Here is a 12,767-nt window from a genome sequence, read left to right on the forward strand (position 1 = left end):
CCCAGAGGGACCCAGGAGAGTGGGACTTGAACCCTGTCCCTGCTGCTTCTGTCCCCTGTGCTACTCTCATCTCATCACCCCCGCCAGCACATTGGGGAGAGGAAAGCAGATAGGAGCAGACATGAGCTCTGAAACAGAATTCTTTAGTGCTGGAGTGTTGGGGGGGAGCGCCCTAAAAGCCCCCCTCACTAGTATCTACAGAGTAAAATTTCAGGGACTCTAAGGAAGAAGGTCGCTCACATTCTGCCCTGACACCCTCAGAATCCATGGCAGCACTCTGGGGAAACATCTCCTTAGTCCCATAAATAATTGAGATCCTGTGCATCCCGTGGCATTTCTGCTGAAATCATCACTCACCCACTCTCTGTGCTTCCCGCAGAGCCAAAGACATTCTGGCTGATTTTTTTTAAGTGCAACCTTTCATTGAAACTAGTCCTCAATTTGGCTTGCACTGGGCTCCTACTCAGTGCTGTGCCCTGTCTTAGGTGGTGGAGACTCAGAGGACCCAGACACACCCTGCCCTCCAGGAGCTTGGATCCAGCTGAGAAGAGAGAGACTCACAGACTATTAGGATTGTTGTGATGTAAATTATTCCCCAGAATTAGATTGCAGGTCAAGCAGGGAAGGAAGGGAGGAGGTAGGCGCGTGCCCAGCATCTAAGTTTTGCTGAGATGGGGAACAAGGTAATAGTGGGAGGAGTCAAAACTGAGCCTACTGGTGGGGGGGTCACCCGGGGGAGAAGCACATTCTTAGAAGGGGTTGGTGGGTGCAGTGGGGAGCCAGCCAGCCAACCTAAGAGCAGACGGTGCTGCTATGAGTCAGGTTGTTCCTCTGGTCACCCTTAGTTCTTCAATCAAGCTACTAAATTCCAAAATTGATAAAATAACTAATGTGATGGCGCTTGTGTGTGCGGAAATGGGAGGAGTCCCAAGGTAGGAGCAGCCGTGGTAGCTGACCCGAGGTATATGAGGGATTTGAGGCTGCGTGGGAGGAAAGCCAGAGGCAGGCAGCGATCCGGAAGGTGTGCTCTGGCACAGGCCCTGAGACTGGGGATGCAGCCAAGCTCATCAACATCTTTCAGAGGCAGGTGGCCCCAAGAGACACCTGGCAGCGTAGCATCATGTGATGGGGCAGACGCACAGGGAAGCAAGTGACTTATTCTAGCGTGGGGTGAGGGATCTGGGAGACAGGGTGACACTAGAGGTGAAGCTAGGAGGATGAGTGGGAGTTTGCCTAGTAGAGAAGAAGAAGAAGGAAGCATTTCAGGATCCAGAAATGGGGACATCTGTTGTCTTGGCTTCCAGGCCTCTGCTCCTTACCTCATTCGGTAGCCACCCTCTGATTTTTCCCTGGGGAATCTCTACTCTTGGTCCCTGAAGTTTAAGTAGAGCTACCTCTACCCACCTAGAGGCAGGAATGGGTTTATATTCCAGAGCTGGCCAATCAGTTCACTCCTACCCCACAGTCACTGTTTTAATAAGGGACACATGACTCTAATCAGCCAGTGAGAGTCAGCCCTGGGACCTTTGCTGGAATGTCTAGGACAGAGGATTTCTTTTTTCCCTGGAGCTGCTGCTGATCACCAACAGGAGAAATCCTGCTGACGATGGAGCCAAGAAAGAGGAATCATATTCTTTAGAGGCACGAGTTAAGCACCTCTGCATACCTGAATGTCCATCTACCACTGGATATTTTTCTTTTTTGTTTATAAGTATTGGAGACAACATAGAGTAGTGACCTCCAAAGTTGTGACAGTGGGTGTAAAGTCCATAGGTGTGTCCCATAGATGGCTGTTGTGTCCAGATGCTTATGCTGAGCAGGCTCTGGTGGGAAATACAGCTGTGTGGGCAAGTCACGTTCAGGTCATAGAGGGTCATGACATGAAGTCAAGCGTGAACTGTGGGAGCCAGGAAGGACTTAAAACAGAGGATCAGTATATTCAGATATATGTTTGTGAACTCATTCTGTTTATTCAAATGTGTTTAAAACCTAGAAAGAATTCCCCAAGTAGAATGCCAGCCAGACATTTTACTTCTCCAGTTTTTCAGCGCGCCGGTGCTATCCAAGGTACTGCGATCCCAAAGCAAAGCAGAGTCTTCCAGGAAAGGGAGTTGGCTGAGTCCTGTGGGAGGAGATTGGCGTGCTGGCTTCTTTATTTGAAATGCCAGAGAGTTCTAGTCCCTGGCTTCTACACGAATAGAATTAGTCTTGCGCTAGCTATCTCTCTGCTCCCAAATGAGGGGAAGAAAGACTGAGTATCTCTGGCCCTTGAAATCAACCTCAAGACCCACACAGGCTGTTGTCCTTGCTTCTACCTGAACTGATAGAATAGGAGACTAATAAAGCTTAGGACAAGGGGATCAAATAATGATTTCTTTGATAAGGGAGGTGTGCAGTCAGAATAATTAGCCTACTTTTATAGGGTTGTTGAAGATGGTATTATTGGCCCCAATTCTTCACCTCTCCCTGGAACCAAGTCATTTCTCTTGTGAATTTAAAATCTCATTAAAAGAACAGGGCATATTTCCCCTTTCCTTGACTTTGACTTGCTTTAGCCAATAGGAGGTGGGCGGAAGTGACAATGAACCCATTCCAGGCCTAGAGCTAAGAAACCAAGACATTTCTACTCAGCTTCCAGCACTTCTGCCACAACCTCAGGAAAATATGCACCTGTGAGATCACTGTTGGGGATAATTCTCTGTTCCATATCTTAGGAGCAGACACCAGGGATAGCTATATAATCTGCAGTTCCCACTGTAAAATAAAAATTCAGGGCCCTTTATTTCTAAAGTAGTAATAAATTTCAAGATGATTATAACAAAGCATTCAACCAAATGTGGGCTTCTTCTCTGCGCAGGGTGAAACTTGACAGGTCACACCAGCAAAGCCAGCCCTGGCTGAGGCTGTGGCAGCATTGGTTCTAGATCAGGGTCTTCTGATCAATTCTGGTTCAGGACCTGTTTTTGTTGGCCCTAGAACTTAGAATGATTTTACACTTTTATTTATTTATTTTTTAAAAAGATTTATTTATTTATTTATTTATACAAGCACTGGATACAGTCAGAAGCATGGGAGGGTGAGAGAATTCACCAGAGTCAGAGCGGGGAACAGAATAGGCAGACTGATGAGGTACACTGATGAGGGGAGCAGCGGGCGGCAGGAGAGGTCTACGTGCCATGTGGGACCCTTACCCGGTGGCCGTGGATCAAACCCAGTGCTTTGCAATCCCAGCACTCAAGCGCTACTACACCAGGGAAGCCCTGATTTTACATTTTTAAATGGCTGAAAAAAATCAAAAGAAGAATACCACTTGCTCCATGTGAAAATTAAATGGAATTCAGATTGCAGTATTCATAAATAAAGTTTTATTGAAACGCAGCCCCGCTTATTCATGTATGTCTTGTCCATTTCTTTTTCACACCACAACAGAGTACAGTCTTTGCAACAGAGATGGTGTGGTCCACAGAGCTTAATATATTGACTTCCTGGTTTTTACAGAAAAAGTTTCCTGACCTTGCTCCAGACTAGAAAGAAGAGTCACCTAAACAATTCCTACCCAGGCCAGCCAAGCACCCACTAAACCCCAGATCTCTGAGAATGACTGTTTGTTGTGTGTCCTGAGAACTTTTGTGAGTAATGCAGCAGTGGCTGATCCATTGGAGTTCAATCTAAGTTAAGGATTCTCAAAGAATGGTATGTGGGATGGTTGCAGATGCACATGGAAGAGCCTTGAATGACATTGAATTACATAATAAGAAGGCACTGCTGTTTTCCATTCTCTGTTAAGTCCTCATTTCATCAAGAAGGAAACCTCAGCGTGGTGCTGGTAAGTCTTTAACATTTTCATCGCTCTTGGTCATTTTTTATACCAGAGAGAACAAGATTTGCGCCCAGAACCTCTATCAAGTAATGACATCTCTTTAGGTAGGCGTGCTCGCTTTCACTGTATTTCTTCTTATGTTTTACCTTCTATTTCTGGCAAGCAATGCTAGTTGTCTATTTCTGTCAGTGTTTTAGTTTCTCTTTTCAATGCAATTGTTTATGTAAAATATGTGTGTTTTCTTTTTAAAAAAATTATAAAGGTGATGCTATTTAAATTAAAGTATTGGGTAAATTATGTGGATATTAGCAAATGTGAGGGGGACTCACAAGTGTGATAGACAAATCGCTGTGGTTTGGGAAGCACTGATAGAGATGGATTCTGAGAGTTGTACCTTCTCTGGTTGCAGAGTATGATACTAAATATGTTATATCTGGGATGACCTTCTCTAATTCAAGTTCTATCTCTGACCTCGTTGGCTGTGCAACCTCAAATAACTTACTTCACTTGCTGCTAAGTGGACATGTTAGCACTTGGCTCTAGGCTAAAATGAATGCTGTTGGCCACCTGCCAGCATGCCTCCTCTTTTGACCCCTGCCCATAGGACCCCAATTTTGTTCCAGCATCTACTGCTCCCCCAAGAATTAGTAGCTTCAGGAGAGCTGAGCCCAACTCCAAAGGAAGTCTAATTGCCACTGCCCCTTGCCAGTGACTTAGCTACAAGTAGATCATGATCCGAAGCTGGCCCCTGTGGCATGAGAGGCTTTTGAGAAGATTTTGTATCTCCTAAAAGGGAGTCACTGGAAATAATGTTTTCTTGTCTTTGTCTGAATATTACTGGGGCTGAATGTGATTCCTAGAACCAATAGATAGCCAGTTTCCTCTACCTGAGGATGAAGCCAACACCAAACAAAAGAACAAATAGGCTTAATGATGTTGCCGAGCTGCTGAATCAATCAACTCTGAAGCTAACCCTATATGTGGAAGTGAAATATGTGGGCTATAAATATCCTTATTGCTTAAGCCAATCTGAGATAGGATTTCCATCACTGGCAACCAGAAGAATGCTAACTGATATAATATTGGTATTTTATGTTCCAGTTTATGCTGCTGTGTTAATGCATCTGCAAAATGGGCTTCTTGGTTTATGATTATATAGACAGCCCCTTGCACATGGGCATCTGTAACAGGGACTCCCACTTGCCAGTCAGTGTTCCTTTCCTCTCTTCTTCCGTGTGAACAGAAACAAGATTTTATTCAGGGTAACAATGTGCCCAAGTAAAAGACTACATTTCCCATCCTCTCCCAGCAGCTAGATGTGACTATGTGACTGGATTCTGGTCAATGATGTGTGAAAAGAAGTAAATTGTGGGTATTCGGGGAGGACTACCTAAAGGTAACTGACTCCTTCCAGCCCTTTCTCTTCCTTTTGCCTCTAGTGGAGCTGTGATGGTGGGAGCTCCAGGAATCTTCTTGGACCATGGGGGACCTTGAGGATGGAAGTTTTATGCGGCAGAGTATAAAGATGGAAGGAACCTGGGTCCTTGATGGAGCTTCCATGTCAGCCCTGCACTGCTGGCTTCCTGACTATGTTTATGCAATAAAGCAAACCCTTGCATGTCTAAGCCCCTGTTACTTAGGGATTTCCATTATGTACAGTAACACATAATCTTAAGTGATACTGTATTTATTTGGAAATGCCTTGTTTCTTAAATCAAGAATCTAATGTCTTCAAATGCATCACAGTGTGGCTGGAATGACTTTCAGATACACAAAGACCTAAGATTTAATATGTTCCTTATTGACACTCAGATTGTCCAAAGAAATAGAGCTGTTGAAAGAGTGAAAGCCAATCGTTTACTTGGTACACTTAACTCAGAATCTAATGCATATCAGCACCCAGTAATGATGACTTCTAGATGGTTGTTATCAGCTAGTCCAACCCTCTAGTTTTACACTTGAGGCAATGGAGGTCCAGCGAGGGAGAGCCCTTTGTCCAAAGCCACACAGCCACTAGAAGTGCAGGCACAATGAGAACTGCATTTCTTTGCCCTGTTTCAGTGATCTTTCCTCTCTCCTGAGCCCTTTAGCAAAAGTCTGCCACTGAAGATGAGCTCAGGGAGTCATGGATGATGATACTCCCTCCAGCTGTCTCCTCTGGCAGTGAACCATTGTCTCGGTCTATTTGAGCTACTCTAACAAAACATCACAGATTGTGTGTTCTTAGCAATAGAAATTTATTTCTCACAGTCGTGGAGGCCAGAAGTCCTAGGTCACAGTGCCTGCATGGGCAGCTGAAAGTCTCCTCCCAGGTCAAAGAATTTCATCTTGTCTTCACATGGCAGAAGAGGAGGGGGCTCTCTAGAGCCTCTCCCATAAGAACACTGATCTCACTTACCAGGGTCTCCCAACTTCCTAATATAAGCCCCTTGAGGATTACGATTTCAGCCCATGAAATGGGAAGAACGGGGCACAAAAATTCAGAAAACAGCCTCTCTCTCCTGGGCATCCAGCTCCGTTGAATGGACTCTCAGTTCTCTTCCAAACTCAAGGTCTATAACTTGTTCAGGATCAGACTGAAAGGGAAGGGTTGTAGGTCTTTTTCTCTCCCATCTGTGGATTCCCTTATCTGTGTCTGTGATGCCTGTGAGTACAACAATGTGTGATGGAAATGAGGACAAAAGTGGGAAAAGTGTATGGTTTAAGTCCCCAAGTTTTATCCAAGCTGGAACACAAGTAGGGGGTTGTGGCCCACTTCCTTCTTTCTTTAGAGTCTTTATTTGCCCTCCCTTCAATTGTTCTATCTCTGTAGGGAAGGTGGGAACCACAGGACATCAGGGTGGCTGACACGGTATGGAAGAGGGTCTAGAGGTGTCTGATCTCACTCAAAGCCCGGAAGGGAAGGCTAGAAGTCTCCAGAAACTATTTCAATGCTGCCTCCCTCAGAGGACTATCTGTTATTAGCAGAACATTATCAAAAAAAAATTTAGTGCTCTTATTAAGGCAATCAGTTTGCCCCAAGCTGATGCATTTAGAAGAAGCATGAAATAATTTAAAAAAAAAAAAAACCTCAGAGCAGAAAGAATAATGAATGTTTAAAAGCTTGGCTTCTTTGAAACCTCTCTCTCTAGAGCAGATTAACCCATTCACTGATTGCAGTTTCCCAAAAAAAAAGAAAGAAAGATGATTATTAGCAGATTCTAAGAACTATGTTACACATTAAAATAACTCTGATCATATTTAATTCTTAGAAGAACCAGTGAGGCAGGAATTATTGTCATGCCCCAGCCCAGCCATAACTATGGAGCTGGACTCAGACCTGGCCCCATGAGACTTTGCTGCTCACATTCTGGTGTCCATGCTGGGTGCTGGCTGCATCTTCCCATCCTCCACCATTGGGCCAGCCCTGGTACTCGGCCAGGACAGATGGCCCACTTAGCCTGACCAAGGACAAGCTCTCCTGCCTGCCTGCCAGCTCCCAAACCTTCCAGCCTGGCCAACAAGGTCAGAAAGCTCTTTGGGGGTCAGAGGGAGGAGATGCCACATGGCAGCTGCTGGGGCAGAGGGAGGCCCATCATTCTGGTTCTCATTGGATCAGAGAAGCCAGCCGCCTTGCACTGAGAGAGCAGAGGGAAATGTGATCCTGCTGGCCTGGAGGGCAGAACTGGAGAGCCCAGAGAGGAAGCCCTCACAGAACAAGCTTGAACTCCATGAAAGATCAGCTCCTAGCACAGCTGTCCAACTGATGGGGATGAGCTTCCTGTCACTAGAGGATGCCACCTTCCAGGAGTGCTATCTGAGGAATCCCTGCCTTGGGTGATCTTGGCACTCAATGGCATCGACATAACCCTTGTTCCAACAGAACTTACCACACCCAGCATCATGTTAGCATGTGCCGAGCACCTGCTCTGTCAGGCCCTACTCCAGATGCCCATCCAATCCCAACAACTCGGCAGCCCTATTTTGCAGATGCTCAGAGAAGGCAAGTGGTTTGCTCAGAGAAGGCACAGCTTGACCCACATTTTGCTGCATCAGTCCCACACCTGTGCTTTTGTCACTCTGCACCTTGCTTAAAGTCAATTCCATTTACAGAAAGTGATCTTTCTATAAGGGTGGGGCCTCACCTTCATAATTTTGAAATTAATTCTTACTACCAAAGATCATTACTATTTACCAAAATTTTATTACAGACTCTTCCATCACATTGCAGATTTTATTTAATTTAATCCATCCAAATCACCATTTTCCCTTTGGTATATGAAAGAACTGACTGCAAAGGTAAACTCACTTGTCCAAGGTCAGTGCTAGTCAGTGGCCCAATGAGTCTAGCCACATATATTCAGGTAGGGGGAAACCCGGCACAAGGCAGGTGAAGCAAGAGGACAATGAGAAAGAGGAAGGAGTGGGGGTGACCTAGGGAAACAGTGGCACTTATGGGACTGATGGGAGGCCACAGAGGCCCTTCCAGCATAGGGACCTGACTGCAGAATGAGGCAGCCAGTGCCCGGGTGGTTAGTATGCTGGCTGTGTAGCTGTAAGCAAGTCACTCCCCTTCTCTAAGCTTGGGGTAGGCCGTGGTTTCAAGCAAAGCTCCAAGCCTAACCAGGATGAGAGGACAACTTGGAAAGTTGAGGCTGGGAGGCAGAGAGAGTAAAAGTTGCAATTCCATAAACCCAGATCCTCCAAGACCCACTCACAAGTTCCCTAGTGGGGATGCCAGTTTACCCTCTCTGTCCCAGAAAAGAGATGCTACCACTATTTCAAGAAGGAGCTGCTCTGGCCCTTGTGCACTCCCATCTCAGTCTCTTGCACTCTCAGACCCCATTTGCACACATGGCCTTCTTCCAACCAGAACCTGCCAAGGGCCCAGTTTCAACCAGCTTCCATGGAGCCAAAATTGGGGTCTCCTTTATCCATTTCTTTACTCATTCAACAAATGTTTGTTAGGCACCAACAAGGTACCCATCCGGGTGAGGCTAGTTACACCCTCCCCTCCTCCAAGTGGCATGAGAAAGGAAGTGATTCAGCCAAGGTCACATGACCATCCAGAGGAGAGAGAGCCCTTGGCCTTGCTGCCGTTCTGCCCAGCCCCAGTCCACCATGTCGGAGATAAACCCGCAGCCCAGGGCCTGCTGCCTGAGCTGTGTGCATGCATGTCTGAAGGTCTTGGATTTCCCACCGTCCTGGCACCTGTCACAGTTTAGCAGGTTACCATGGTTTCGCTCCCCAGCACCCCGGGTAGCGGGGACCACCATCTGTTTACACTGCTGTCAGAGGAATTGATGTCATGCAAAATTGTCAGCTCAGCAGGATGGGGGGAGGAAGAGTGGGCGGTTCTGAAAGCTTCCAAGCCATCAAAACTCATCTTGATCAAAGTTCTAAGCAAGCCGCTGCTTCCCTGGGGGGAACAGCAAAGAGAGGCGGGGATTGAGAGGGGGGAGGAAAAATTTCCTGAGAGGAAGAAGTCAGTGGCAATAGTAATGGTGAGTATTGTTCTTTCCATCTTTACAATCATTTATAAATCACAAGCTCATTTTGACCTCTCACAGCCCTGGCTCCAAAATATATTAGCACCATTTCACAGATGTTCAGAAACAGAAAACTTAGGCACAGAGAAATGAAGAGGAGGTTCAAGGTCAGAGTAAAACCAGAAGGCAGACCCAGTAGGAAACCGCCCTTGATCCTCAAACCAAGAGGCTAGGAGTCACGTTTGACCAACATAAGAGGCAAGCCGGCTCCTGGCAACCATGCCCAGGGGGCACACGGAGCAGGCTGCCCTTGATCACACCGTAGAAAGTGGGAGGGAAAGTGCATGAAGGACGGGGCTCCTAGGTTCTAATTACAGCAACCAGTGGACAACCAGCAAAGGACAGAAGCACGGGTGAAGGCTGCTTGGGACACAACCAAAAGCCACTTAATTATTCACGTAAATGCAACGAGAGAGTAGAAATCTGTTACTTGCCTGCCATCCACCCCTCTTCTTTAGTAACTGCCCATTGATTCTCCCTTAGGGACTCAAACCCTCTCATCTCCCTCCACCAGGATCTAGACAGGCTGACCTACCCCCACATGACCCGGATCAAATCCAGCCACCGTGGACCATGGTGACTGGCTCAGGCATTGGCACATGACCCAAAACAAGCTGATGAGAGCAGGAAAGAGAATGCCTGCCTGGGCTGATGGCAGGGAACCATGTAGGTGGACTAGACCACCACCTTGCCCCACAGGGGCAGAGCCTACCTGAGAAGGCTGCCAGCATGAGGAAACACAAGCCCAGGAAAGGGAAACAGATTACTCCCGGCTCCAGCCAAGGTGAAAGGCGAATCTATTGGAATTACATTAACCAATAAATTTCCCTTTTTGCTGAGTTCATTGAGTGAGGTTTTCTACCTCTTGCACTTGAAATCATCTTGATTGGTAAAACCCAACTGAGGAGTTCAGAGAAATTGCTGAAGAAGCTATTTGGGGTAAGAGTGAGCCCTCCCCACCCCCCCTCCCCAGGGTAAACTGAGTAACATATGGTTGATAAAGCACCTTCAAAGAAGAGTGGGAAGAGTAAGTGCTGGGCAGATTGTGGGAGTTGGGACCAGAACAGAGTCTCTCAGGCAGAGGACAGATGAGATGCCACCACAGTTCCCCTTCCCCTGGCAACATCCAGCCTTGCCCCTAAATAAATTTCAACCAAGAATGATGGTACTGACTTATTAACGGCTCAACTTTCCATTTTTTTCAACATTTTTACAATGGTGCAAAAACAATACACATTCAGCAGAGACTGTACTTCAACTTTGAAATTTTGATATTTTCCTGGCTACTGAGATGCTGTAGAATCGTTTTGTGATGCTGGCGGGGGCAGCATCAGCCACTCCTATAGCCACGCGACCCCGAGGATGAACTGCTGATTCCCTATAGACTGTTTTCACGTTCAGTACAGGATTCAACACAGGAGATAATCAGCACTTTATTATAAAATAAGCTTCATGCTAGATGATTTTGCCCAGCTGCAGGCTAACGCAAGAGCTCTGGGCACATTTAAGGTGGGTGAGGCTAAGCTGTGATGTTTGCTGGGGTAGGTGTATGTAATGCTTATTCAACTTGGAATGGGTTTATCAGGATGTTGTCCCATCATAAGTGAGGAAGATCTGTATTTAGAAAAGAGCAATTTGAGGGAACCAAGGTATTAGCCTGATTAAGGGTCTCACTTTTCTCTAGGTAACTCAAGTACTATAAAGTCTGAAGATGAGATTCTGTCCCCTTTTTGGGCTCAGTTCTCATCTGTCAAGTGGGGACCCTGCCCCTTTGCACTTTGTTGCTGAGGAAGGGGAAACAGTGAAGGGACAGATTTGATCAACTTGTTCTGTGAAAGGGTCAGTCAGGAGGTGCTGGGAATCCCTCCCCCAAGTGGGTGGGGCGTGGGAATGTCAAGGTCTTCCATTTTCAAATAAGCAGAGTTTGAGTTAGGAAGTTTTTTCTGCCTTTAAAAATAATCTGTCCTTACTTCTTAAAGACAAAAACTGAAGTATTTATGGATGAAATGATATGATGCCTGGGATTTGTTTCAAGATAATATGGAAGGGAGAGAGTGGGTGGAGGTATAGATTCAACGGGATTGGCCAGGAGTTGCTGAAACTGTGGTGATGGAGACCTAAGGGTTTATTATACTATTTCTCAGCTTCTATATAAGTTTGGAATATCCATCAAAAATAACACTTCTGGCCTGCTAGCAGTGTGGGCTGCTCTGACATGTTTCAACATGCTATACCCTAAACCTGGGACAGGTCCAGCTTGAGGGAAGTGAAAAGAAATGTTCCCAGAGACTGAATGGAGATGAGCATTTCAGCTTTGTGCTTCTGTGTTTTTTCTTTTCCTGTAACTCAAACAAATCTGCAGACTTCATGCTTCCTTACAGGGAGGCTGAGACTGGATAAGAAAGCAAAGCTGCTTGGTCTTCAGCGAAAAGCAGGGAGAATTTTATTGAAGCTGCCAAGAGAAGAATGGGAAAGGTTTCCCCAATACTGGAGGGGGTCCCATCTTGGCAAGGCTCTTGGAGTCCTGGGAACAGCATAGAAACCAAAGAACCATCAGAGGCAAAGATCTCCATGGTGACCAATGGGCACTTCCAATGTCCAGTGACAGAAAGGACATCCTGGAAACCTTAGCAAGTTCTTTGCCTTAAATCAAGGGGCAGTGCTGTCCCCATAATGACTGACCCTGAGCTTCTGGTGTCACAGGTAGATTGGGGGTATAGATTTTAATTTAATTTAACATGATCGGGACAACAAAATAAAGCAGAAGGCTCTGGAGTCCAAAGAGAAGGGTTCTAATCCTGGTTCTGCTGCTGCAAGCAATGCATCTCTGAGTTGTCCCTCCCTCTCCCGAGACTTGGCTTCTTCATCTGTAAGATGAGTGTGTCAGACCCTACAGAGCAAGCTTGCTAGGAGCGGGAAGATGAGGGGAACATCCTGTGGCGTGCGAGGCACTTTCCACTTCCTCCTCTCCACCTCATCCCACCCACCTCCCCACCACCCTGCATTTAGCAAGAAGTTGCTTAAATGGAACTATAATTGATATGCAGTCAGCAGAAGCTAATTAAGAATTTATTTTTGTTCCTTGATTAAATGACAGTTTAAAGTCTGGTTTCTCATTTTCTTGGTTGGCTACACAGAGTCCCCTGGAGTCTTCCACACATAGCCTGGAGGCCCCAGTAAAATCTACACCCAGGAAGAGCTCATCCCTATAGCCCACAACCCATTTTGGAATCACCTTGCTCACAGATCCTGTCCTAGAGAGGATGAAATCACAGTGACTATTTCAATTTCCTCCAAACTCACTCCTCTCCTGGACCACCTTCAGGAAATGGAACCTCATCCCCCTGGAATCACCCTTAATTATCTCTGTTTCTCACCTCTCCCTATCCCATCCATCACCAAGGCTGCTGGCTCCTCTC

The sequence above is a fragment of the Talpa europaea genome, assembly GCF_964194135.1.
Source record: "Talpa europaea genome assembly, chromosome: 9".
NCBI classification, from domain to species: Eukaryota; Metazoa; Chordata; class Mammalia; order Eulipotyphla; family Talpidae; genus Talpa; species Talpa europaea.